Source organism: Dermacentor silvarum, chromosome 3 (genome assembly GCF_013339745.2).
Source record: "Dermacentor silvarum isolate Dsil-2018 chromosome 3, BIME_Dsil_1.4, whole genome shotgun sequence".
Classification (NCBI taxonomy): Eukaryota; Metazoa; Arthropoda; class Arachnida; order Ixodida; family Ixodidae; genus Dermacentor; species Dermacentor silvarum.
Window position 1 is genome coordinate 75,266,890 of NC_051156.1, and position 25,050 is coordinate 75,291,939.

General features: G+C 45.2%; 1 protein-coding gene across 6 annotated transcripts in view; it reads right to left on the bottom strand.

The window, feature by feature from the left end:
• The window catches only part of LOC119445512 (uncharacterized), a 64,921-nt gene that overhangs the window by 9,565 nt on the left and 30,306 nt on the right, over nt 1–25,050 (bottom strand). The window contains exon 4 of one of the 6 annotated variants that reach the window (XR_007465922.1): nt 16,749–17,357. The exons of the other annotated variants lie outside the window; for them this stretch is intronic. The gene's annotated coding sequence lies outside the window, so the exon portion shown is untranslated. Of the gene's footprint in view, nt 1–16,748; nt 17,358–25,050 lie in introns of those variants that run through there. 6 annotated transcript variants of the gene reach the window in all.

The following is a 25,050-nucleotide window of genomic DNA, read 5'->3' on the forward strand; positions in this document are numbered from 1 at the left end:
GAATATAACAGTATCCTACGATAGCCTGTGGATGACAGCGCGGCCATTCGTCGCACATCTGAGTCGGCATGGTCGCAGTATGACCCAAAACAATGAATGATTGCATTCAATGGTTTGGGCATTGGCACCTAAGGAACAGCATGCCTCGCTTTTTGCTGTTGAAGCTGCTGTGGCTGAGGCAGTAATGAAATTTAATTCGGGGAACGAGAGAGCATCTGCTATACTCCAGAAGCTTCATTTGAACCTGGGGCCACCGAACAGCATCAATATGGCCTAGAAAGATAACCGGAGAGCAGCAGCATCAGCCCGCAAGCGTGCATCTGCAGAAAATCTGCGACAAGCCTTCAAAAAATGCCATTTGGGTAGCTAAAGGCAGACAGATTACATCCCTGGTGGCTAATGACCATTTAGATATGCAGATATATCACTACTTTTTGTTATACCTATTTGAATAAAAATGAGCTTGTTTGTTTTTGTTGCACTTTCTCAAAACATGTATTTTTGAATCTTTGCATCCTTCCGGGAGCGATTTCTCAGTAATCGGGGCATCTAGAATTGTAATTTTTGTTGCAGTACTGAGCTACATGAATAATGCACATAATTGTAGGACCAAATTTTTGTATCTCAGTGGAAATATTTTTTTTATTGTCCGTACATTAAACAGCAACTTTGAACCCATTTTGAACAGAAAGCTTTGATGTGCTGTATAATTGTTAATTGTTACACCAAAAAAACTATTCCTATCATTGTGAAGCTTATGGTTCCTAGTATCCAGCTATGTGCCTGAAGCAAGATCTTGATGAGTAGTTTTCACTCCATTGCTCCTAGAAACAATGCTAATTAATTTTAGTTGAACTAATTGGCATACTTTAAAAACAATTGCATATTTGGAATCGGTATAGAAAACAGAACAAGACTGTGCAGTTTCATTAAATTTAGTAAAGGGGGTCTTAATGAAGGTCAGAATACCCCCTTCCCCCTTAAACCGCATGTGCATTTGGGCATCCACAGCCGACAAGCAATGCAGGTGCTTCGGGTATGGGGAGGAGACGCTGCCGCATGTCCTATGCCATTGCATGCGGCAGAGCCAGGCAATGAGAGAGCGCCACAACGGTATCGTCGCAGGCATCGAGAAGGCTGCCCTGGCAAAATTCATGGTAATTGCAGAGAACCAGGTCGTCGGCACTACTTTCCTCAAGCCCGACCTCGTGCTGGCCTGTGGAGAGGAAGCCATCATACTGGACATCTGCAGTCCATTTGAAAACTGGCTGCAGGTGTTTCACGAAGCCCGGAGGGTCAAGGAGAAGTACGCCCCTGTACAGTGACATCTCCAGTGGTTCCAGCGCATGATGGTTGATGCCATCGTTGTGGGCTGCCTGGGCACGAGGGATCCGGCTAACGATCGCATCCTCCGCAGGATTTGTAGCCAACAATACCCCCCGGACAATGAAAAGACTGTTAGTGACGTGATCTGCTCCTCAACCCGCTTTGTCGAGCCCATATTGGCCAGTCTTAACCTGTTTTACTGTTTTTTAAAGAAGCGTTTATATACCTGCCATCTGCCAGACGTTCCATGTCTCCATAAATACACTATTAGTTGTTCCTTAGCCATAGAGTGCACACCCCCGAAGATCCATGTAAACCATACGCACTGCAGCAGGTATTCCCATCAAGAAAAAAAAAATTATGGGGTTTTACGTGCCAAAACCAGTTCTGATTATGAGGCACGCCGTAGTGGGGGACTCCGGAAATTTTGACCACCTGGGGTTCTTTAACGTGCACCTAAATCTAAGTACACGGGTGTTTTCGCATTTCGCCCCCATCGAAATGCAGCCGCCGTGGCCGGGATTCGATCCTGCGACCTCGTGCTCAGCAGCCCAACACCATAGCCACTGAGCAACCACGGCGGGTAGGCATTCCCATCAAGTCGCTTGTTATCCGTAGGTGGTCAGCACAGTCTACTGTCCTGCCATTTTAGCTGTCGTCACAGGAAGCCCACCCACCTCCTTTTCGACCGAGTCCAGTTCTGTTCCTGAGGCCGCGTACATCGCTTCCGGACTTTACATGAGGTAGATGGCGAAGTGCTGTCAGGTGGTGCTGCACTATCCTTTTACGATCGCCAAAACGTTCTTTGAGAAGTTCTACGGCATCTGCGTAGCAAGCTTCAGAAGTCGGTAAACCGATAATGCCGTAAATAGAAAAACTTGGTCGTGGTTGATATAGCATTGTTGAGATGAACAGTCTGCTCGAACTGCTCCCAGAAAGCTGCCCATTTGTGAACGTCGCCTTCAAATGTTGGCATATCAAGATGCGGTAGCCTTGGGCCAATGATGCCGCGCAACTAAATATCCGCTGCCTGACTGCACTAAACGTACCCACTGTCAGTTTCTCTGCAATGCTGATTGATATTTTACAGAAGGCATTGCCATACGAGATTGTTCTTGCATATACGCGAGGAAAGCGGAGTCAGACTTAAGACAGCCTGAGTCTGATACGAACGTCTCGGAGCCAGCACTAGCAGCTGCAACATCAGAAGCGGAGTTAAAAGAGCTGCTCATGTTCACACGTGTTGAGGTAGAAAGCCGAGAGCAGTGCAACACATCGTCACAACGATCTGTCGATGACCGTGCTGAGAGAACTCGAGGCAACAGCACCGCTTCCATACTGCACAGTACATCATACAGCTGGAACGAGTGTTTCTTCTGTCGATCTAAGAAGCACGGTACACGCTCCTGCGACGCAAACCTATCTCTTGTTTCGAAGAAAGAGAAGCTCGCTAAGGATAACCGCTGTTATAGATGCACATCACGAGGTCACCAGGCACGGCCTTGTCATGTCAAACTCACGTGCTCAGCTTGTCACGGAAGACACACCTCGAGTATGTGTGACCCTAACTACAGAAAGAGAGACATTCCAGCGGAAACTTCGCAACCAGCGGTGGCTTCGGGTAGCATAGCAGGGATTGTCTCATCGCAATCAGTAATGCTTTGCGACAGAGATTCCACAAATGCACATCGGGAAGAGATTCCACATCGGGAAGTTATACGAGAGGAATCGCTGACCACTAAGCTCCGGGTCGTGTTTGACGCATCGTCACACGCTCAAAGCTTTCCATCACTCAATGACTGCCTGGATAAAGGGGTGAACCTCAATCCAGAGTTACTACAAGTGCTACTTCGCTTTCGGTGGTTTCCAGTCGCCATCAACTCGGATATCGAGAAGGCATTCTTGCAAATTGAGATACAGGAGACCGACCGAGATGTAGTCCGGTTTCTCTGGTTTGATGCCATTCCCGTCAGCCAGAACAGTAACATTCTCGAATGGCTCATGACCCGGGTACCATTTGGATCAACATCAAGCCCTTTCTTGCTCATGGCCACTATTCATTACCACTTGGACAACGCTTGTGAGGACAAAGCACTTGCTTCTATTTTGAAGAAGTCCTTTTATGTAGACGATTTACTGGTGGGTGCGGAGACATTCGAAGATCCTCTGAGCATCTATGAGCGATCGAAGGCAATTATGCGAGATGCAGGCATGAATCTCAGAAAATGGAAGACCAATAACCAGCAACTACAGAACATTTTCGACCACCAGGAGGAACAAGTGGAAGGTGCATCACAGGAATCAACTGCAGTTTTGGGAATGCAATGGGATACCGAAACTGATTACTTCAAGTTTTCTTCCAAATCTGTAGCCCAATATTTAACCTCAGCTCAGCCGGACACAAAACGTATGCTTCTCAAGGCTGCTTCCCAAATTTTCGACCCTTTTGGTATTCTATCGCCTTGCACCGTCACTGCAAAGCTTTTGTTTCAACGCCTGTGGGTTTTAGGCCAGTCTTGGGATGACCAGTTACCAGAGGAGATCAAGACGCCATGGACAGCGTGGTGCGCAGACGTAATCCAGCTTGGCTTCATCAAGATTCCGCGCTGCGTGAGAGATGGGCTATATGGAGCAGTCGAGAAGGCAGAGCTGCATATATTCGTCGATGCCAGCCTGAAGGCTTATGGATCATGTGCCTATTTGAGAACAGTGGGTGACGGCGGAAATACAGCGACATCACTAATAGTAGCGAAGTCTCGAGTAGCACCTACCAAGATTTTAACACTGCCGAAGCTCGAGCTTATGGCCGTGGTAGTAGGAGCAAGACTATTAAAATACATCCGCTCATCGTGGGATTCAACGCATTTTCCCTGCGTCATGTGGACAGACTCAACGATCACACTGAGCTGGATCCGGGGTGACCGTAACAAGTTGGGTCAGTTTGTAAAGCACAGAGTGAATGAAATCGCAGCAATTGCTGACCCACTGCTATGGCGTTACTGCCCAGGAGAAGACAACCCATCAGATTTATTGACTAGGGGCGTATCTTTAAACGTTCTACGTACATGTCGCAACTGGTGGAAGGGACCTGAATGGCTATCCCAGCCAAGATCAACCTGGCCTACAGACTCAGACATGAGCACATCGATCTACGAGGAGTCAGAGTGTGACACGCATCATGTACTTCTTCAAGCACCGAGAATAGTGGACACTGTGATTGACTTAAGGAAGTTTGGCAACCTACAGAAGCTCCTTTGCGTGACCGCCTGGGTATTTCGATTTGTGCACCGATGTCGTATTCAAACGTCGTCCGGTGGAACTCTTTCAACAGAGGAGCTCAACAAGGCGGAAATCTTCTGGATCTGTCGTGTCCAGCTCGAAGTATTCACGAATGACATTGAACACCTTCGGCTTAGAGACACTGTCAAGAAACAGTCCGTATTGCGCGATCTCCACCCTTACCTGGATCACAGCGGGCAGCTTTGACTTGGTGGCCGACTTGAAAGAATGAACGCTACGTATGACGAAAAGCACCCAGTTATTCTACCGCAGAGGCATCCCTTCACGGCCTTAGTTGTTACTGAGGCTCACTGTAGAGCTTTACATGGCGGGGTGGCAAGCACTATGATGCAGATTCGACAGCGTTACTGGGTTATACGTGCTCGACAAGAAGTTAAACGGATCATCAATGCTTGCTTTCTCTGCAAAAAATACAGCGTCAAACCTGTGAAGGTGCAATATGCTCCAATGACTGAAGACAGGCTTCTCACATCACGGCCGTTTGAAGTTGTAGGATTAGACTTTGCAGGCCCACTATATGTAAAGAAACATGAGACTGATGAAGTTACATACAAAGCTTATATTCTGTTGTTCACATGTGCGACCACGAGAGCTGTACACCTTGAATTGACGAGTGGAATCTCTACAAGCTCCTTCTTGCTAGCGTTACGTAGGTTTTTGGCTCGTAGAGGAGTGCCCGCTACACTGTACTCCAATAATGCTCTCGCATTTAAGAGAGCATCGCGAGACTTATGGAACATTTGGAACACCATGAAGAGCTCTCCATTTGCATCTTTGCTCTTGACACATCGCATAGAATGGAAATTTATTATGCCAGGTGCGCCTTGGTGGGGCGGCTGGTGGGAGAGACTTATCCGATCAGTCAAGTCATCTTTACGCAAAGTGCTGGGAAAGAGCAAGCTCAACAGCGAACAAACAGACCATACTGCTGGAGGTAGAAGCGGTTATCAATTCAAGACCCCAACCTATACGTATACGGACGCTACAGAGCCTTCTCCACTATGTCCTGCTCATTTTCTGGTCGGGAGCTCATTTCTTGCCTCTTCAGAGCGAACCAACAGTGGCGACGAAGCTCGAAGTGCACAGGCTACGCGACGTGACCTCAGCAAGAAGTTGCGATACCGCCAGAAGGTCGTGGACCACCTGTGGATCCGATGGAAGAAAGAATACCTCCTCGAGCTGCGGACATTTCACCGCTACCCATTGCCGCATCCTAGTAGCAGTCTACAAGTAGATGATGTCGTACACATCGAGGAGCCTAACATCTCTAGAGGTATTTGGCCACTGGGACGAGTCGTGGACGTCTTCCCTGGTCAAGATGGATTTATCCGAGGCTGCCGTGTGAAAGCTCAAGATGGCAAGTTTATAAGAAGGCCAGTGCAGAAATTGTACAAGCTTGAATTGGACAACGCTACTGGGGGGCGGGAGTATGTAGAAAAAGACGAATAAACGCGCGCAGGCGGGCACTGCGAAGAGAAGAAGTTGGAACGATGAGCTCTCTGTCTGGTTCCTTCGCGTCTCGTTAGTTTTCCTACACATGCTATCCATATCAGCTACAGTCGAGTCCTGCTACAGCGAAATTCACGGGACACGTGAAAAATTTTGTTGTGGGGGAACTTCGTTGACACGAAATTAGCATGTATGCCAAACGGCAAAGCCGCAAACGAAACTGAAACCATCGTCCGCGAAATGTTTGCGATGGCGTGGGGGCAAAGGTTGAGACGTATCGAAGGCGGTCAATAAAGTGTCAACTTCACGAGAGAATGCATTTCATGCCGCTGTTACAGCATTTTTCGTACATTGCGGCCGACGCCCAACCCAACTGCGCATGCCCGGCCGACTGCGAAACACCCATTTTGCGGCATATGCACCTTAGCAATCGAAGTGGTTTGAATTATCACAATTTCATTGCATATTTATGACAAAGTCGGCAAACTTCGCAAGCTTGTGCTTACCGGAAGTTTTATTTCCAGAAGTCGGTCACAGCCTGGATTTTTTACGCTTCACGGTAAGCAAAGCCATTACGCGAGTCTCACAGTCCGTTAGAAAAGCCATCGCAATATCATTGTCATGGGCACTGATAACTTTTAAGACGAGTCACCGGAGTTGGTGTGTCTAGCGGGTTGTCATTTTCCCCAGACGACGAGACGGCATCATGTTGACAACAGCGGCTGCGGTGCGGCCGCCGTATCTTGAAAGCAATTTGCACCGTGCACAAAGCGCGCGCCCGGGCGGGCCTCATCTTCAAAGCGATCTGCGATGCGGGCAAAGTGCAGCTAGTGCCAGTAGAGTCGTGTGCGCTGTGCTTTAGACGTTTAGTTCGCGTTGAAGCAAAAGACGGCACGGAGGTCAATTTGCTCGCTGCTATTGCCGCGCCTTCTCGAGAATTCCAGCGTGTTGACACCGAGTTTCTGCGGTCATTGAGCGCAATGTTTTCGTGTTTACCTGTGCACGCGTGACACCGTGCTTGGCAATTTAGTTCGTAAGCGAATGTTTACAAGTTTATATGGCCGATAAAACTGTGACCTTTAGTTCGTATAGCTGTCTACTAATCTGCTATCGCAATCGATGCTTCGCCTTTCAGGCGAAACTGCGAAATATTTTTCTTCGGCTTTCTGCCTCGGCGATCACATGGGCCTTCTCGAGAGACAGAAATTTACGCTCCTTAGTTCGCGTAGCCATTTCGTCCGGACACACAAACCACGGAAACGGCAGCGATTGTGGTGATCCCTTGCGGTTTCGCGCAGGCGCGTGATGACCACGCGTGGCTATAAATTGCAGTGGTGTAAATCGGTACGTTGAACTTGATTTCATTCGCGAAAACCTTGTTCAAGCGGACATACGATCATCACAGCTTTGGAAGGGCCTTCTAATTTGACTACTTGGCAGTTCCAACTTCAATTCAGTCCCAGTTTCATTCTCAAAAAGTTCGTTGAAGCGGAAATACCGAATAAAACGCCTTCTTTATGGAAATACTTTTTTGTATTACTTTCTATGGGCAGCTGACGGGGAATCGTAAAATCTTCATTGTGGCAGAAATTTCCTTGTAGCGGCATTCGTTGTAGAGGGATTCGACTGTATCAGCATCACCAGCCTTGGCATTTGTGGCTGTCAATTGCATATCAATCGGCTTCATTGTTGCATGTGTTTTTTGGCTTGTGTGTGCCACTTGCTTTTTTTTCATGAATTGCCATCAAGCATTGGAATTATAGCACGATGGGCAAGTTTCCTAATACCTAGACAGCTGGCTTTATATGGAAAGTCAGTTTTCTATGAAACATGGCCAGCATGCCTCTACGTGGGATGCCAATGCTGTTTCAGTGGCCCAATACATACTGTGAAAACCCTGGATATCCAGATACTCAGGTACAGGGCGATGTAGCCATGAATAGCAACCAAATGAAATCTAAGGCAACGAGATCAGGAAAAGAATTGTGTCTCGTGTCCAACACAGGAGGTATTACAGAGTTAGAAAGCATGAAAGGTAATTAGCGGAGCAGATTGGGATCAATGGTGTCGCCGGGATGTTAAAAAAATTATCCATAATTTTAATGAAAAAAAAGAGGCTATGCTGGCAACACAAATGCTGCATGCACGGGAGCTTTATGCACTATGTCAGAAAAAATTTTCGCGGACACGTAAAGTTAAGATTTACATTTAACCAAAATTCGCTAATTAGCTTTAAAGTATTGCGACAATGGTCTGCTTATAATGGAATCATTTTAACTCAGTGTGCTAATTTCGCATTCAGAGGCAACAGTCTAATGTGATGCATATGTTTGCTGGAAAAAGGGGTATGCCAGTGTGAGCAGGCGCTGGTTGTGACAAGCTCCGCCCGGCTTATAACAGCTCCCACCTGTGAATGTTAAATTAAAGCAAACTGATAGTGAAATTTGACTACAAATATATCAAAACAGAAGTGCTCGGACAAGTATTAAAAAAAAAACACGAACTTTCATCCGTTGGTATGAAGAATAAAGGGCATAATTATACGATAACTGAAATTACAGCATGCCGATGTTAAAATCCGAGTGTCTGGGCTTAAGTACCATGAAAGGAAATGTAGCCTGTGTAAGATGAGTTGCTAGAAACACCACCGAGTATAAAATTACTTTTGATGTTCAACATGCAACAATTTAAATTGTCAGTTTAGAACTCGTCCCATAGCTGCTCTATGCTATACAGCCCAACAGCGCTTTTATCTAGCACAGAGATTGTTGGCATTTTACCACCTATCACATGAAGTGCTTGCAAGAAAATTTGTGTATTAAAATGATAACATTTCACTTTCAAATGTCATTTATAGATCTGGTCTGACAAAATGTCGTCTTAGTAATTACTGCAAAATTGTGCCTCGCACCATTTCTACCTATTAAAGATGTGCAGTGCAGTCATGAATCCAGTTAACCTGAAAGAGCGAGAAGCCCTCAGCTTGCAACACATACTGTTAAAAAAAGAATGCATACAGATCCAATGCACATGTTGTAATCCATGTGAAGTGAAGCTGAAGTAAAGTTGTCAATTAAATGCTTTGCAGCTAACAGCGATGCGTACAATTTGACGATGACAGGTGTATGCATAAAAAAAAGTACAACACGTATTAAGCAGCATTTAGGGATTCTGTATGTCTTGTGTCACACTGGGGCTCACCCATTCTGGAGGATCGGCCAAGAACGGGCACACTCCCAATGGACATAAAAATAAAAAACAAGTTTTTTTTTTGTTTTAGGGATCAAAATCACAATATGATTATGAGGCACACCATAGTGGGGGATGGCAGATTAATTTTAACCACATGGGGTTCTTTAACGTGCCCTCAGTGCACGGTACATGGGCATTTTCGCATTTCACCACCTTGGCTGGCATTTGATCCCGCACCCTCGGGCTTAGCAGCGCAACACCAAAGCCACTACTCCACCACGGCGGGTCCCAGAGGCAGATACCGAATAGCTAAATCGAAGAATTCGTGAAATATTATAAACATACTATTAAGAGATCAGTGTGCTTTAGAGCTATCTAACCCAACATTATATGTCCGCATTTTATGTAGCCATCGTGAATAGTGGGAGATGCTTGTTCTAGAAGACTGGCAAAGAACCCAGTGGCACATAGTAAGTGACAAAGCCAAACAAAATAATGTAAACCAAAGAATCCGTTAGTAAATATAATTCATAAATATATTTCAGTTATTTTTTTTTGTTATGCAGAAAAGAACTGAACGTACGTACTCAGCATACAAAGTTTATATGAGCCACTTTGTAGGTACCTTCATATAACCTTTGAATATGCAGGGTAACTCGTGCCAAAATTTGAAAATATGCGAGTGCCACGCAGCTGGACAGAACCAAAGTAGTGTTGTTTGCCGTTGCTTGGAGCAAGTCAGACTATCTTTTGTATATTGCCTAATTACATAATAAGTTAACTTCGCAAATATTATAATCAAAGCAAACTTGTCAATCAGAAAATTGTGGGCCATGATGAAAAATTCCCTATTCATCTTTGCATTGCTCTATATGTGCTACATAAAAGTTCTTTTGCAGGCCTGGAAGAAAGCCTGCGAAAAGAAAAAAAAAAACATGCCGCACGACTAGTCACGCTGCACTCTTGACAGACTTGAGGGTCAAGTTAAAAGTTATAGCAGATCATGATAAATGTTAGCGCCCGTATATGTGAGTGCCCGTATTAGTGTAACTGATCGCTAGCACCACCTCCAGCGCCTCCTTTACACCTACATGACAATAGGCCCAACCGAGGCCCGGGCTCGTACGCTCGCTATTTCTCTCTCTCTTGCTCCCGCCGCAAGCGTGGATGGTTGAGTTTCGGTTGGGCGATGTAATAAACTTATTCTGTTCAAGAAGTTATGTCGCCTCAACTTTCCATGCCACGCTTACATCCCTAGCCTTCACATCTGGCGCAGTTGACGCCCGAGCCTCTCTGCCCAACCACTCAGCTACGCCAATACGTCAACGAACCGGTAATCAAGCCAGCCTTCGCTAGTCTTTCTGCCCTTGTCTCCTTCCTCGCCAAAGCGGTTCCCGTCGTTCGCTCACCTCATCGTGCACGTCTGTGTGCGCTTGCCTGTGGAAGCGCTTATATCTAAAGCAAGACCACCATCATTATTCGGTTCAATCTTCGAGCAGTAGTGAATTTTCTCAAGCGCAAGGAATGCCAACTGTGTTTTGTCAGTGAACGCCTGCGTACAGCCAACTCTGTGGAATAAAATGCCTGGAATTGTACAGGCATTGAGAAGTACGCTGCAATGATGAACATTGAATAGTTCAGAGCATCAGAAGGATGGTTCGCGAGGTCTCAGGAGAGACACGAACTCGTCTTCAGAAGTGTGTGCGGCGAAAAGGCCAGCGTTGACGAAAGCGTGACCACCGAGTGGAGAAATGTGAAGCTACTTGAGCACATCGCCTCATCGCACTTCACGAGAAGTCTTGGAGGCGCTTTTAATATTGGAGGACGTTTGCCTGAGCAGTTCCGATAGTTTGCGTTCTGTTGGCCACTTGGAAGAGTTAAGAAAAATTGTAATGTCAGCCGGAATCTGCGCAAAAAGCAGACTATTACAAAATACTTCAGCAAATAAAGGTATGCTTCTCCAACGTGATTTCAATGTTTTTCCTGTTCACTCGTTAATTCGGCATTCGGATAATTCGGACATTTTTCCCGGTCCCATGGGATCCGAATTAACGAGCTTTTACTGTAGTAGCATAGCTGCACCTGAAGCTTAGAACCATCACCTCAAATGCTTGGCTCCTTAAAGACATTGCACAGGTGTCATCTAAAGCTCAGACATCATACCTAGAATCCTTGCATGCGCTGCTTCTATGCTTTGGCCGAAATTCAATGGCATGCATGCGAAGTGTCCTGTCTGCCAGGTGAAGTGTGCCTACCTGTTTTGCAAAGTGTTTGCAAAGTTGACTGAGCTATTCTTTACCAGCTTGCGATATTGCATCACAATGAAAAATGCAAAGCAACAGAAAGTTGCAGACATTCAAGGGAGACCACTTTTCCGCTGAATGCTCCTGAACACAAAAAGGGGCATGAAGTGGTTTGTCGTGTAAATGTCAAGGCAACTTCTAGTAAGCCGTCATTATTTAAGGTGGTCTCCGACAAAGGCAAGGAGCCATTATCAGAAAAATTATGGCAACTCTCCTCAGAGAATTTGTGATGTAATGGTGATAGCCAACAAGAACACATCCTTTCATCTGAAAAGTGCATTTTCACAAGTGCTGCACATGGTAATGCCAATTACAATGTGCTGACAACGTATTACGTGTTTAGCAAAGAGCGCATCCAGGGGACTAGATTTCTTTTTCGTTACAACCACATGAGGACATCAGATAATGAAGCCCAGGAAACCATAAACAATATTACCTGTGATTCTATATAAAATGTTGAAATAGTAAGGAAAATGAAAATGAAAGTACACAAAATTCATACCTGCCAACCTTGCAACATGAAAATTTGGGAGACCGCCGTGCGAGAGGGGCAGGCGAGGGGAGGTCCAAAGAAGTTCTCACCCCCCCCCCCCCAAAAAAAAGTTTTGCCGCTGTGCAAAACGACGCACGTGGTAAGTCTATAATTATCATGAGTCCGCGAAGTGAAAAAGCACAGAAACTCAGTCGTGTATGATCTCAGAAATACTTGCAAGTACCGTATTTTCCGGTGTATAAGATGCTGTGTATTACGAATATTTCGTCGGTGCATCCTATAGAACGGTGCGACATATGTACGTTTTTTTTTCCGGAAAAACTGCTGTCAAAATCGTATTCGAAGTTAATGGCCACGTGAAGCGCACTGGTTGACTTTACTGCTCGGACTTCTGTGCGCAGTATCGAGGTGCCGGGTTCTTTTCGTGTTCCCGAGTTCCCGAGCTCTGTGCGACAAGGACAGAGCAGCAATGCAAGGCGGTGGCAGGACGACCGCGAGTCGACCGACCCCGAAGTCGTCACATCTGCGGATCACTATCAAGATACAGCACGCACCGCTGCGCAAACTACGCAGTTGCTACCCGAGTACAAGCCCCCCTCCCTCTTCCGCGCTGGTGCGCCTTCCCGCTTTCCTCCCTTGTGCGTGATTTGGCTCACAGTCGCAGGCTTTCACTTGCACATACAGCATACGGCGCGCAGGGACGATGTGATCGCCCTTGGACTTCATACGGAACATCGCGGCAGCGACGACAAATGTGCTCGCAGTAACAATATATGCCACTCATACGTTTGCGCGTGACCCGCGTTCACTGAGTAAAACATCACTAATTTTTTATCGTTTACCGAATGAACAGCTGCGTCTTATACACTGGTGGGACTTATATACGTCTATTTACGAAAAAACTGCCGTTTTCTTGCAGTCTTATACAAAGGTGCGAGTTATAGACTGGAAAATACGGCACTTATTCTTGGCTTTTGAAAGTGCCATCGATCGTTCCAACTAAACTCAGGGAAACAGTAGTTCGGCATTTGCACTTCACTCGACAACCTCACAAAGCCAACTGAAACCTAGCGCACTCACGGTCATATAACGAGCCAATTGGCGTGCCAACAAACTACAAAGTCTGGCATCACTGGCCTACTGTAGCGACGATACAAGAAAGTCCTACAAAGCTCGTCGATGGGGTGCTCGTATCTTTCCGGCCGGAACACATGTGGGCGTTTCGCCGATCTTCGCATCAACGTTGCTGCATAGAAGTCCTTCAACTGGCTCGTCTCGAGAGCCTGGATAACCGGTCGCTGTGCTGATGTGGCCGGGAGAGGTGACGGGGCATTTGCACTTCACGTCTGCCTTGGAAGACGTGAGAGGCTGCAGCCGGTCCAGGAGCCTCACTCGAACTTGCCTCACCAAACGACTGAAACCTTGGCGATGCGACCTCCTGGCCCGGAGCCACGTCGATAATGCCCGCTCAGCTTGCTTCTCCCTCACGTCATATATCACAATCGTCCTTGTCTTGAGACTCATGACTGGCTCCCTTTTAAGAGCTAACTGCTTTCTCTTGTAACGCACTTGTGCTCGCGGCTCGCTTGTCATCGGTAACTAAACTCAGGGAAACAGTAGTTCGGCATTTGCACTTCACTCGACAACCTCACAAAGCCAACTGAAACCTAGCGCACTCACGGTCATATAACGACTGGATTGCTAAAAAAGCTCGACCCAGCCTGAGACTAGCCAATGCAGAAAATCCAATATGGCTGCTCCTGTCGGCTGCTCGCGTTCGTGGTGGTGCCGACGGCCGCTACCACGATTCATGGTGCAAGGTGGTGACGAACTTCTCCCGCGCCACTTTTCCGCATGGTTATATTACAGGCCGTCAAAAAAAAAAAAAAAACGTGGCGGCCACTTTTCAGGAGATTTGAGGTCGCGTTCGTACAATCGGGAGATGCGAGAAAAATTTGGGAGGCTCCCGGACGATTCGGGAGAGTTGGCAGGTATGAAAATGTCAACTTGCCACCTAAGAGACTCATGCCCTCCCCCATTACGCTTGCGTTGCTCTACCAAGTGAACTACACCGATGGCTGTTCCTCCATCTACTGTCTTGGGTATCTGTGTATGTGTGCTAGATCTGACCCTGAGAGTGTTAGCCAGCGCCTTCCACAGCCATGGTGGCAGCATGGCCCTGAGCTGCTGTGCAGGGCTCGTGCTTGCTTTCATGCATGAAAATTATTTGCTGATTTTAGTCATTACAGAATATCTGCCACAAAGTAGAGTGAGAAAATGTAGCACACAAACTACCGGGAAGTGAAAAAGCTCTGAACAGTGACCAAGGCCACCACCAATGTCTGCTTCATGTGCCAGGCTGCCTAAGGAGGCACCTGTGTCAAGGCACATGTTATGCTTGAAGGGCTGGTAGAAATTGTAACCTCTTCATGTAGTACGGTAGGGTATTACACAAAAGTTTTGCCATAAGTATTGCCAGTGATTGCAGAACAGACTCTTGGGAGAAGATGTCCTGGGGCCCTGGCCACAAATTTGTGTATAGAGAAAGGCTACTGAAGTGCTACGCCAGTTTTTGCAGACATCTGGTCTTCAAACCATCTATGATTGTATTACCTTGTGAAAAGCTTTGCGATTACTCATGAGCATGAAGGCAGGCTGTCACTTCTTGAAAAAAGTGCACGAAAAAAGGGGGCTAGTTGCATGTGATGCAACTGAAGCAGGCAGGGACTGCTGAGGTTGCATCTCAGAAAACAAAGCATCCTGGGAGACAGTCCCAGAAATGAGTTGGAGTGCACCAGAATGATTTTGCTAGAATTTGAGCACATGCATATATGGTGAGCCAAGCAGAAGAAATGTCACCAGCATGGACGAAACTGCTGTTTCTCAAGGAGTGCGCACATTTTCTAAAAGGTGCCGAAATTGCTGACAAGTTCAGTGATTGCTTTTTACAAACCAGCACTACTGTGTGCTTAAACTGTTCTGTGCTCTGTAGTCCCTGTGAAGTCAAGAATGCAAGTGAAGCTCTTTCCATAATGGTGTGGTGAGTCTGTCTGCTTTCCTGTCGTCTGTTAAGAACACATGCAGTTGATTTGTTGGAGTAAGTAGTCAGGCATGCCTTATTAGGGAAATTTTGCTTGTCCGGTAAGCCACCCCGTTTAGCGTTGGGGCGTTTTGCCGGGTGTGAACTGCGCATGCGCATGCCTTTCCGCGCGTTTACCGGATACCAGATTGCCCGATCCGCCCCGTGCGTGTCCGCTCCGGCCAGGTGGCCAGCCTTACCGTGTCTACCCCGACGGCCAAATAGGGCAAGACAAGCCAAGAAAAGCAGAATATAAGCGACAAAATGGCTGCCCCGCCCGTGATGCACTCGCGCAGGCGATATATACCGTTCGATGATGTAATTATTTTAGAGGAAGTTATCTCACTAAACCCTTTTGACGATGCCGCGATGTGGGTGAAGGTCATTGAGAAACTTGGCGACCTTACCTAAGTGGTGCGCAACGTCCGGAGCGTTAAGGAGAGATTAGACCTTCTCCTGGCACAATTTTTACGCCAGAACCCAACAAACAGGAGAATGTAAGTGTTCCCGACGTTTATTAAACGTCGATATTCTAAGCTATATGTGTCGGCCAAATTTTCTTAGTGTGCCTGTTTGCTTTACTAGATCGGGAACGGAGAAAGAGTATGAGGCAGTGGACAGGCTGCTACAGGAGGTAGCAGACCTGGCTCGCGAGTGGGGCTACCGCGCACCGCGATCAGCGGTGAGGAGCCACCGCGTAGGCAAGGGCAGGCCTGTGTGCGCTGCTGCGAGGGTCGCTCGACCGAAAAATCGCGTGCCCGACATCAGCCAGTCAGTCGCCTTGAAGATCAGCACCAGCGCGTCTAAGGAGGCGGACAATGATTTTGGTAAGAGACTTGTTCACTTTTTCTATTGTTCTTTTTGGGGGGATAAGAAAGGGGGGAGTTGGATGATGTGCTTGAAATGTTAGCACTCAGCTTGATCGCTAAATACAACAGCAAATATGCTTGCTCTTCTGCCAAAACACAAGTATTATTATGTTTCTCAATTTCACACCTAAAATAGGTCACTGTATGGACTCCTGAAAGCTTGCATTCAAGTATGCTTACCATGTTCATTTTGTTCAGCCGTGTTGCTGCAGTTTTCAATTGTGAGAGCCAAGTAATTACCGTAATTACCATTAATCTAAATGCCTCAAGTCTGCTGTTAAGTCTTTTTTAAGGGACTGCATTTTAAAATTTGTAAATGATGTAGAACTTTGGTGATGCTTCTTCATTGACGTGAAATTTTCTCCTACCTGATTTCATCACTCAGAAATTTGACTAAACACGCGCCTCTTTCATTGAACTCTTGGGAACGAGTACAAGTAACCTGCCCGAAGTGTTGGCGTAGCTACTGGATTTATCTTTACAATTTCACAAAAGTTAACGCTCTTTTCTATCTGTAGGGGACAGCAGGGACGCACTGACACCTGCAGCTGCATTGCTACAACAAATGTGTAGCAGTGTAGCAATGAAGCTGTAGAACAGGAGCCAACAGACGAGCCCGACGACCCAGGCAGGTTGTGCTGAACTGGATGTCCTGAATCACCTCAGCCATCTTATTGTATGTTAAAATACCTCATTCTCAGTGCACGTGATAAAAGCTCAGTAAAACAGTACCTCCTCTCAGTTCTTCAAGCAACGTGTTACAAATGTCTTGATGAAGACATTCTTAATGTTCTCATATAATGTGCACCACTTTGTGGGTTTCTGCAGACTCATTTAGTCAGTCAGTATTCTGGTACTCGTAAATTCAAGTCTCTTTGCCGATGACAGCTCTTTACAAGAATTTATTGCTGTCATCTTAACTCTTCCAAGCAATGCAACATTGCTCTTGCCCAAACTTGTGCATAGGAGTCGGCAGTTTTGACACCATCTTGTGGCAAAACTGTCACTTCCAAATGTTATATCATGATCTGGTGAACATACAACTTTCCCAAAATAGCTGCTTCTGCCATCATTCCAACAGCCACTTGGCAGTCGGTGAACACAAGAGAATGCACAGAATCAATGTTTTCATCTTCGCACAAGGTGGAGGCAAATCCATATCATGCATCCCTCCTAGGGGTCTTCAACGCCTTCCCAATAAACACTGGACCCACTTGAACACAGTCCTTTCCTTTAGGGCATCCTTTCCCTGGGCCTCTTGCAACGTTAGACGAATGTTATCTCCATTCTTGCCCAATTCCACAAGTAATTTGATATTGATTTTTTTGATCCATCTGCTCTTCAATCTAAATTTTGACAAAACAAAAGTGAGTTGCACAAAAAGTATGCACACAAAATTCTGCATTGTCTTACAACAGTTTGGTTCGTACCAGAGGTCCACGGGGTGTTTTTGAGTGGAGAAAACAGGAGTGCGGTGCCACTATATGCCGTCTCCTGCTTTTTTAAAGAATGTGTGGCTGGGCTACCATATTTTCCTGACTTCGTTGCTGACTCACTGCATGAACTTTTGTGATGGCAACGCAAAGCACAATGCAATGCAATGGTAACACAAAACAATTTGAACACAAATCTTGCACAGCTCTTATATTTTCATTTTGCTGTCAGCCGACTTAGGTGTGACCATTAACATAGTATTGCGTCATGTCAAGACTAACATTATATAAGTAGATTTAAGCAACACTCGGGTGGCATTAGTAAAATCACCTTTGTTACTAACAGCTACTAACAGCTTGCTGGCAAACTTGTTTTCATAAAGTCCGCCAAAGTGGTGGCTTGTTGGCCCATTAATGCAAGCCAAATGGAGATTGAGTGCACCAAGTAGATAGATAGTCCCTAAAAGCTTGCCAATGTTAAGTATGACAAAACAAGGAAATAGCTCAACTAACGCATTTTTACAAGTTTGAAACATTTTATCCCTCTAGCATTTCGCTTACTTATATACATTGGCACAGGTGGAAGGACATGGTTGTAGAATATGTGTGGTGGGATGAAAACAAAACATTTTCAGGAGCTAGACCATGAAATGTGAGTGTGGATGTAGTGTGTTGGATATGCAGCATTTGTTGAAGCCAGTCTAGACAATCTCCAGACTGACTTTATGGCCTGCACAATGAAGGAACTCCATTAGCTCATGACTATTGCTAGCTTTTTCACAAATATAGGTCGACATTCTTTTGCAATGAGTATGGGTCAATAGGTCATTTTGGATACGATTTCACAAAACAAAAGGTCAACCTATATTCAAATGAATATTGTAGTCCTGCACAAATGAGAAAGTGTTGGCAGATGCAGCAATTACTATTTGTCAGTAAAATAGGACTGCTGGTGTGAGTGGCAGATTTAGTGCGTCTGAAATATCGAAATAAAATTATTTAGACCCTGAAACATCCAAATAACACTAAAATGTTAAAACAATAAACAAGAGAAGCAAGTAACAAATTTTATTCTGGAATCTATGAAAGCCATATAGAGTTTGACTGTACTCTGCGGATTTGTCAGTCACCTGATTGATGTGCAAATATTATACTGCATTTTTTTTACACCTGAAGGACAGCCAGCAAGTCCCAGTGCCCCACAAAGCCCCCAAAGCCCCACACCGAGGTCACCAATGGGCACTCCTGGTACTGCGCATGTGCCTCGTGCCCGTGTGCCATTGCAAGGTGAATATCTTATTTGTTTTACTCCCTCTTGCATCACAGACAAGCTGTACTTGTGATGGTACTAGCAGTACAGCCAGTAAAAATAGGCTCAGCAATTTGTGGTTCAAAATCTGACTGACTGCATGCTGCGCACAACTGACTGCATGCTGCGCACAACCTACTTAACACATTCCTAATGCTTTCTGTCAGCATCTGCATAAATAATGGTCATCATCAAGTGAGGCCACATTGATAGTGATAGTAATTTTTTAACATACAATTGGCATATTTCATATAACTGTGCCCTTGGCCACAAAAGTGTTGTCATACCTATATGGTCATACTATTTACACGAAATAAAAAAATACTATTTCTAGTATGTACAATTCAGCAATGCTGCATTAGTCTCATGAATACTGCATGTTTGAAATTGAAGTGATAAGCCAATTGTCAGCACTGCTTTACTGCAGTACTCCCTGATGATAGAGAATTTCTAAATGCATACTCAGCCAATATTAAATTTTGCATTTGAAGAGCTTCCTGCAAATGCACCAGACACTTGGAGTGGAGTCGGGCATGGCAACAGCAGCAGACGATTGCCACCTGCTGCCCCTGTAGCAGCCACCCCTCGTATACGGAGGACACCATTGAGAGGTAAATAATTAAGCTTCGGTTTCTTCGCAAAGAACCTGGTGTCACAAGCACTTGTCTTCCTTAGTGACTAAGTCTGGGAGCAGCAACGCGGCAATGCAGTGGAGGGCTTCGTGTTGCGCCGCCACTTCTGTGCGCTGTTGTTACCTCAGTTTTCGGTTTCGGTGGCCACTGCAAACTTGTCAGTTAGACTGGCAGATAGTGTAGCCTTCGTGAATCGCGTAGTTCAGTAATTGTTTGCAGATGGCTGCATATTCCAATGGGCTTGTGTTTGTGCAATGTTTCACCTGGTGCGAACTGCACGCTGCTTTCTTTTACTTTCATTGTAGCAACTACGAAGTGTTATTCACGTATGAGTGAACAATTCCAAAATTTAGTGGGAGTGCATTGAGGATAGGCCGGTTCAATAACATGACCATTTTGTTTTCCTCGTGCTGTGCAAGAGAGAGCCATCACTCAAAAAATATGGGAAGGAGAGCAGTACCGAGCCATGCAGCGAGCAAGGAACATAAAATAACCTTGGAGTTATCGTCTGCGACCTTAAGAGGAAGGTTTAGCTAGGGGGCTCCTATCTAAATCCGTAGAATAGGAGAAATCATTTGTATTGGCAACCACTGCACTGAATTTGATGAGATTTGTTGCATCTAAAAGAAAAAGTTGAAATCTACTTCAGGGTTCGTACAGGTTCCCAAGGCAAAAATTCAAGGATATTCCAGGACTTTCCAGGACCTGTCACAGGTTTTTCAAGGACTCAGAGCGGCATCCAAAGTAGGATTTGTTTACTCTAACATTTCCAAAAATGACTTGTTTTATTGCACTTATAATAAATAAATGTATGTCACAATTATAATAAAACGTCTAGCCTTGATAACTTCTCAAGATCACAACACAAAATGAATGCTTACAACAGGGGCTGAGATTTCTCCAGTATAGACTTGGTAAAGTTCACCAAAAATATTCAAAACATTCAGCATAGGGTTATTGCGCTAAAATCAAAAGAAATAAATGTATATCCCAATGATGTTAATATTGTGTAACCTTGATCACTTTGAAAGTTCACAACAATACCAAAGAAAAGGAAGTTCACAAAACACTGAATGCTCCCAACAGCTACTCTGACTTCTCCAGTATTAACTGGTCAAGTTTACCGAACATTTCCAAACCATTCAGTGTAGTCTTGCTACACATCCATTATATTATAAAAAATAGATTTACAGTATATTGCAATTTTGTAAAACATGTCTTGTCTTGATCATTTCTCAAGTCTGCAATATTAAAAGTTAACACAACAAACATTTCGAAAACATTCAGCATAATGTTGTTGCACTTATATTACCATAAATAAAATCATAACAAATCTCCAGCCGAAGGCACAAAGGCACTGAGCATCAGTGGTAAAGTTGCTCCACTATAGCTCTCTTTAGGTTCACCTCACGCGCAAGAGGGAAAGTGGGAAAAGGCAGACCGACGGGCGAGGAGTGAAACGAACGATAGGATGAGGAAAGCAGCGTAAACACTGCCAGCCGAGCCAGCACCCAAGCGCGGCACGCATCTCTCACTCCGTTCACGGTTTGATGCGGTGAAGTCTTATTTTTTCCCCACAGTTCTGGAAAACGGAACCGTGTGTGCTCGTGTCGGCGTATAGCTTCTGAAATGGGGAGTATATCAGATCGATGCTGATCTACCACAGAAAGGTCGCAATGTCGATATCAGAGTGCACTGCTCACAAAATTCAAGGATTTTCAAGGAAGGAAAAAAATTCCAGGACTTTGAAGGGCCTTGAAAATGCACTTTTCAATTTCAAGGGTTTTCAAGGATTTCAAGGACCTGTACGCACCCTGCTAGTGACTGTTGGTGGTGAATCTTTTATTAATGCCGTCAATTTCTAATATAACAATAGTTTAAAATCCCAATTTTTCTGCTAACGATACAACGAAGTTTATAACTATGTAACTCAGTAAGGAAAAGCGATATCACAATTCTGTGAATTGCATCTAATAGTACATTTAACATGGACAAAGTTGATGTAGTATGCATGGCTCTGAGACAGACCACTAATATGCGAGTAGGACTTCTGCAATACCCTTGTAAACTAAGAAATTCACGTAGGATATAAATTCATATATCAAATTTGTCTGCTTTGGATGCTATATGGGTACACCTTACAGAACTGCAATATCTGTTCTTGGTGCCGAGCTACAAAATTGTAAACTTCGTGCTTATAATTTTTTTCAAACTTACGAAGTCCTTGAAAATTTCTTTAAAATTATTGAGGCCTTAAATAAAATTTTTGCTTCCAACATTCACTAGTCTTTTTTTCTCTCAAATGCAGCAAATTTCATTAAAGTTTTTCCTCACAAATGCAGCAAATTTCATTAAAGTCGGTTCATGGTGGCTGATTTTATTACGTGGTTTTAATAAGCATTTCTGCGTTTTACATGTATTTGAATAGTCAGTATTGGAGTTGGGCCACACTAAAACTTCCCCCTAACTACATGTTTGGATGAACTGAACAGTGGTTGTTGGCCCTGTTGGTGCTTCTGATGCGTCCAGAAAGGGGTATGGTTGTTAGCTTTCGACAGTGACACACACAAATTAAGAATTTTTAGTTTTTTGCGATAAATCAATTCATTTGTTTTTAATTGTACATTCATTAATGTTGCACTTTGGGCACCTTAACGAAAGGTATACAAGCCAGGAATTGATCCAACCCTAATCATCTAAGATCGCTGGGAAAAAATATACACAGCTTGGTGCTGTCCAAATGCGAGTAAAGCGCGTGCCAGCAATTCATATCTGTGCCGGTCAATAGGAGCACTCACTGTGCGGACGCTGTAGCGGGAATGAATCTGTTTCTACTTTGCATGTCGAATACGGCGCTGTGTTTATACAAAGCTCCGATCTCTGCTCTTTACAATGAAATTAAGGTGGCAGAAGTGTGCTAATGGAAAGCAGCGGTAAGCTGTGCGATGACACCTCCCAAAGCTCCATTTACCACTTGATTTTTGTCCCCATGGCACTAGGAAAATAGAACATTTGTCAACTTCTACTACACATTTCATTATTTCATTCTAATGTTTCTCATGACAAATGAACACCAGAGGATCGCAGGAATAAATTGATAATCATCAAAATGACAATTGTGACTGCTCCACCGTGGAGAGAACCCTGCTCGGGTGTCGCTGACTTTTGTGATGCGTTGCTGTCTGGGAGTTTCAGTCGCAATTGTCAGGAAAACGTTCAGAAATTATGGAAATTGAAAATTTGGTACACGCCCTCAGGATGTCACCACTACAAGTCTTAGCCTTTTCTGGCCTTTCTTGTGGTAAGGGTGGTGTTTTTAGGTATTGTAGTGAGGTAATCTACTAATACAGGTGAAATAATTTTTCTCTTTAGTGTCCCTTTAAGACACGTGCGTCCTTGTACTCAATTCTGCTTTTATAGACTTCAACAAAGCACTGCCTGTGCCTCAAAGCATCAAGTTCTGAAACGCTTCAGTACATTTCTTATGTTTCTTGTTTGATTTTTGCAGGCACGCGGGGGCAGAATGAAGCCACCCTGGTGTATCTGGAGGCCCGATCAGAGCAAGAAATGCGCATGCGCATGCTCGGCCATGACCTTGACCGCGAGAGACTGGCCCTCCATATACGCCAGCACGAAGACACAATGCAACTCCAAATGCACCAGCATAGTGATAATGTGCGGCTCAGGGAGTTGGAACTAGAGCTGCGCAAGACGGAGCTGGCAGCCCTCCTTGAGGAGCGGCGCACCAGTTAGGCATACCAGAGTGTGCAGTTAAAGCTCATTAAAACTTTAACGGAAAATCTTCAAAAATAGTCTTCGGAATGCATCATGCCCCCACTTCTTGTTAACTGCTTCTTTCAACCACGCTAAGTCTGCTTATTTAGTCTAGCAGCCATCGTCATCTTCCTTGTCCGCCTTTTATATATGGCACGCTCAGGTGCGTGTGTCTTGTGCTTCTAGCTGCGAGGTCAAAAGAAGCTGTTTCTTTATTCTTTTTCTGACCTTGAAGATCGCAGCACGAGACACGCGCCAGAGCATGCCATACATACAAGGTGGACGTGGAGGTTTCTTCGGCGTCTGCCATCGGTTCGAATGGTTCTCTGGCCCTTTCACTCGATGATTCACACATTGTTGTAGTGGACCTAACCTTGGTCCCTATGTTTAGAGATGATTTATCGAATAATCATAATTGTTCAGTGCTCGGCTCATGTGTTGAGGATGCCTAGTCTTCAGAATGCACGATGCCCCACTTTCTTGTTCACTGTTTTTTTTTCTTTCTTTTCTTAGTGTCACGGAGCGGCATATTTTCGAATGGTTTGGACGCTGATTAACGACACGCCGAATTACGAGCGTCAAAAACGTGGGCTCCTGACTGTGCAGCGTATAATTTATTCGACATCGACACGCCGAATTACGGGCGTCAAAAGCGTCGTGCCATCTCGATTCCAGACGCGACACGCCGATTACGGACCCAGAAGTGTGCGTATACGTCTGCGTGGTATGCCGGGTTCCACCTTGGCCCTTGACATTGGGAGAGAGGATAATCTGCGGTTCTTCGTCCATGGTGAAAGGGACGCGGCCAAGATTGTTGGGAGCTAAGAGCCCCGAATTCGGAGAACGCTACATAGCGGCAGTTTCCCTACATAGGGAACTAGGGAAAGGAGAGGCTATTTAAGCGCAGGTTTTGGGCCTTGCTATTTAGTCTAGTAGCTGAACCTATGCGCTGCTGAGAAGCCGTTGGGGGGCTAGTGCCGTCCAGTATCGCCTGGGCCGCCTGGCCACGTCGGAGCTCCAAGTAACTAGTTGGCGTACGAGACGTCAAACCAGCGTCTGCAACGAAGTTCACTGTAGTGCGTCTCAAGTTAGCTCAACCTGCTTGAGAGAAGACGTCAGATCTAGACTCCCGGGAAACCCAGCTCAGCAATCGCATCCACCTCGACAAGATCGGACCGCCAGCCTTCTTCGGGAAAGCTTTGTGCACCGACTTCCACGGTTTATGGACTTGCTGCTGCTGCCCGGCAATGCGTATGACATCATTTGTTTTCCTTTGAACTTTGATTGCTCTTGAACTTTGTTTTAGTGAAAACTGTTAAGTGTATTCTTGTGTATTTGATCCTCGCACTGTTTCATTTTTATATCTACTGTTCATTGCTCGTATTTATTTGTCTTCATCATTGTGTTAGATTAAGTTCAGGTGTGTTAGTCTGTCTTGTGTTTTTTTATTATTGTATTTTATGAATTTGTGTATATTTATCAGCCGATAAATATCTTGTTTTTTTTTGTTTACTCCCGACTCTGACTCTTTTCACTGTGCTCGCTTGCGTACGGAACGACCAACCAGCTTGTCTACCCCGTCGATCGACTTCGCGCCGACGACGAATCGGGGACAGCTGTGACACTTAGTCTGTTTGTACAGCAGGGTGCATTAATGCTTGGCTCACATGTTCACAGGAGCCTCTTCTACACATTGGAAACGTATTCTTACTATGTTCAAAAGGCATTTCAGGGCCCCTTTAAGGTGTGTCAGAAATGTTCGATTTAAAATTAGTATGAGGTAGAGCAACCGTCATGTGTTGGGCTGTTTGCTTTTTATTCACTGAATAAGGTTCCTGGCCATGTGTGCAAGGTTTCATTTGCACATATGATCATTCTCTGCCGACTAAAG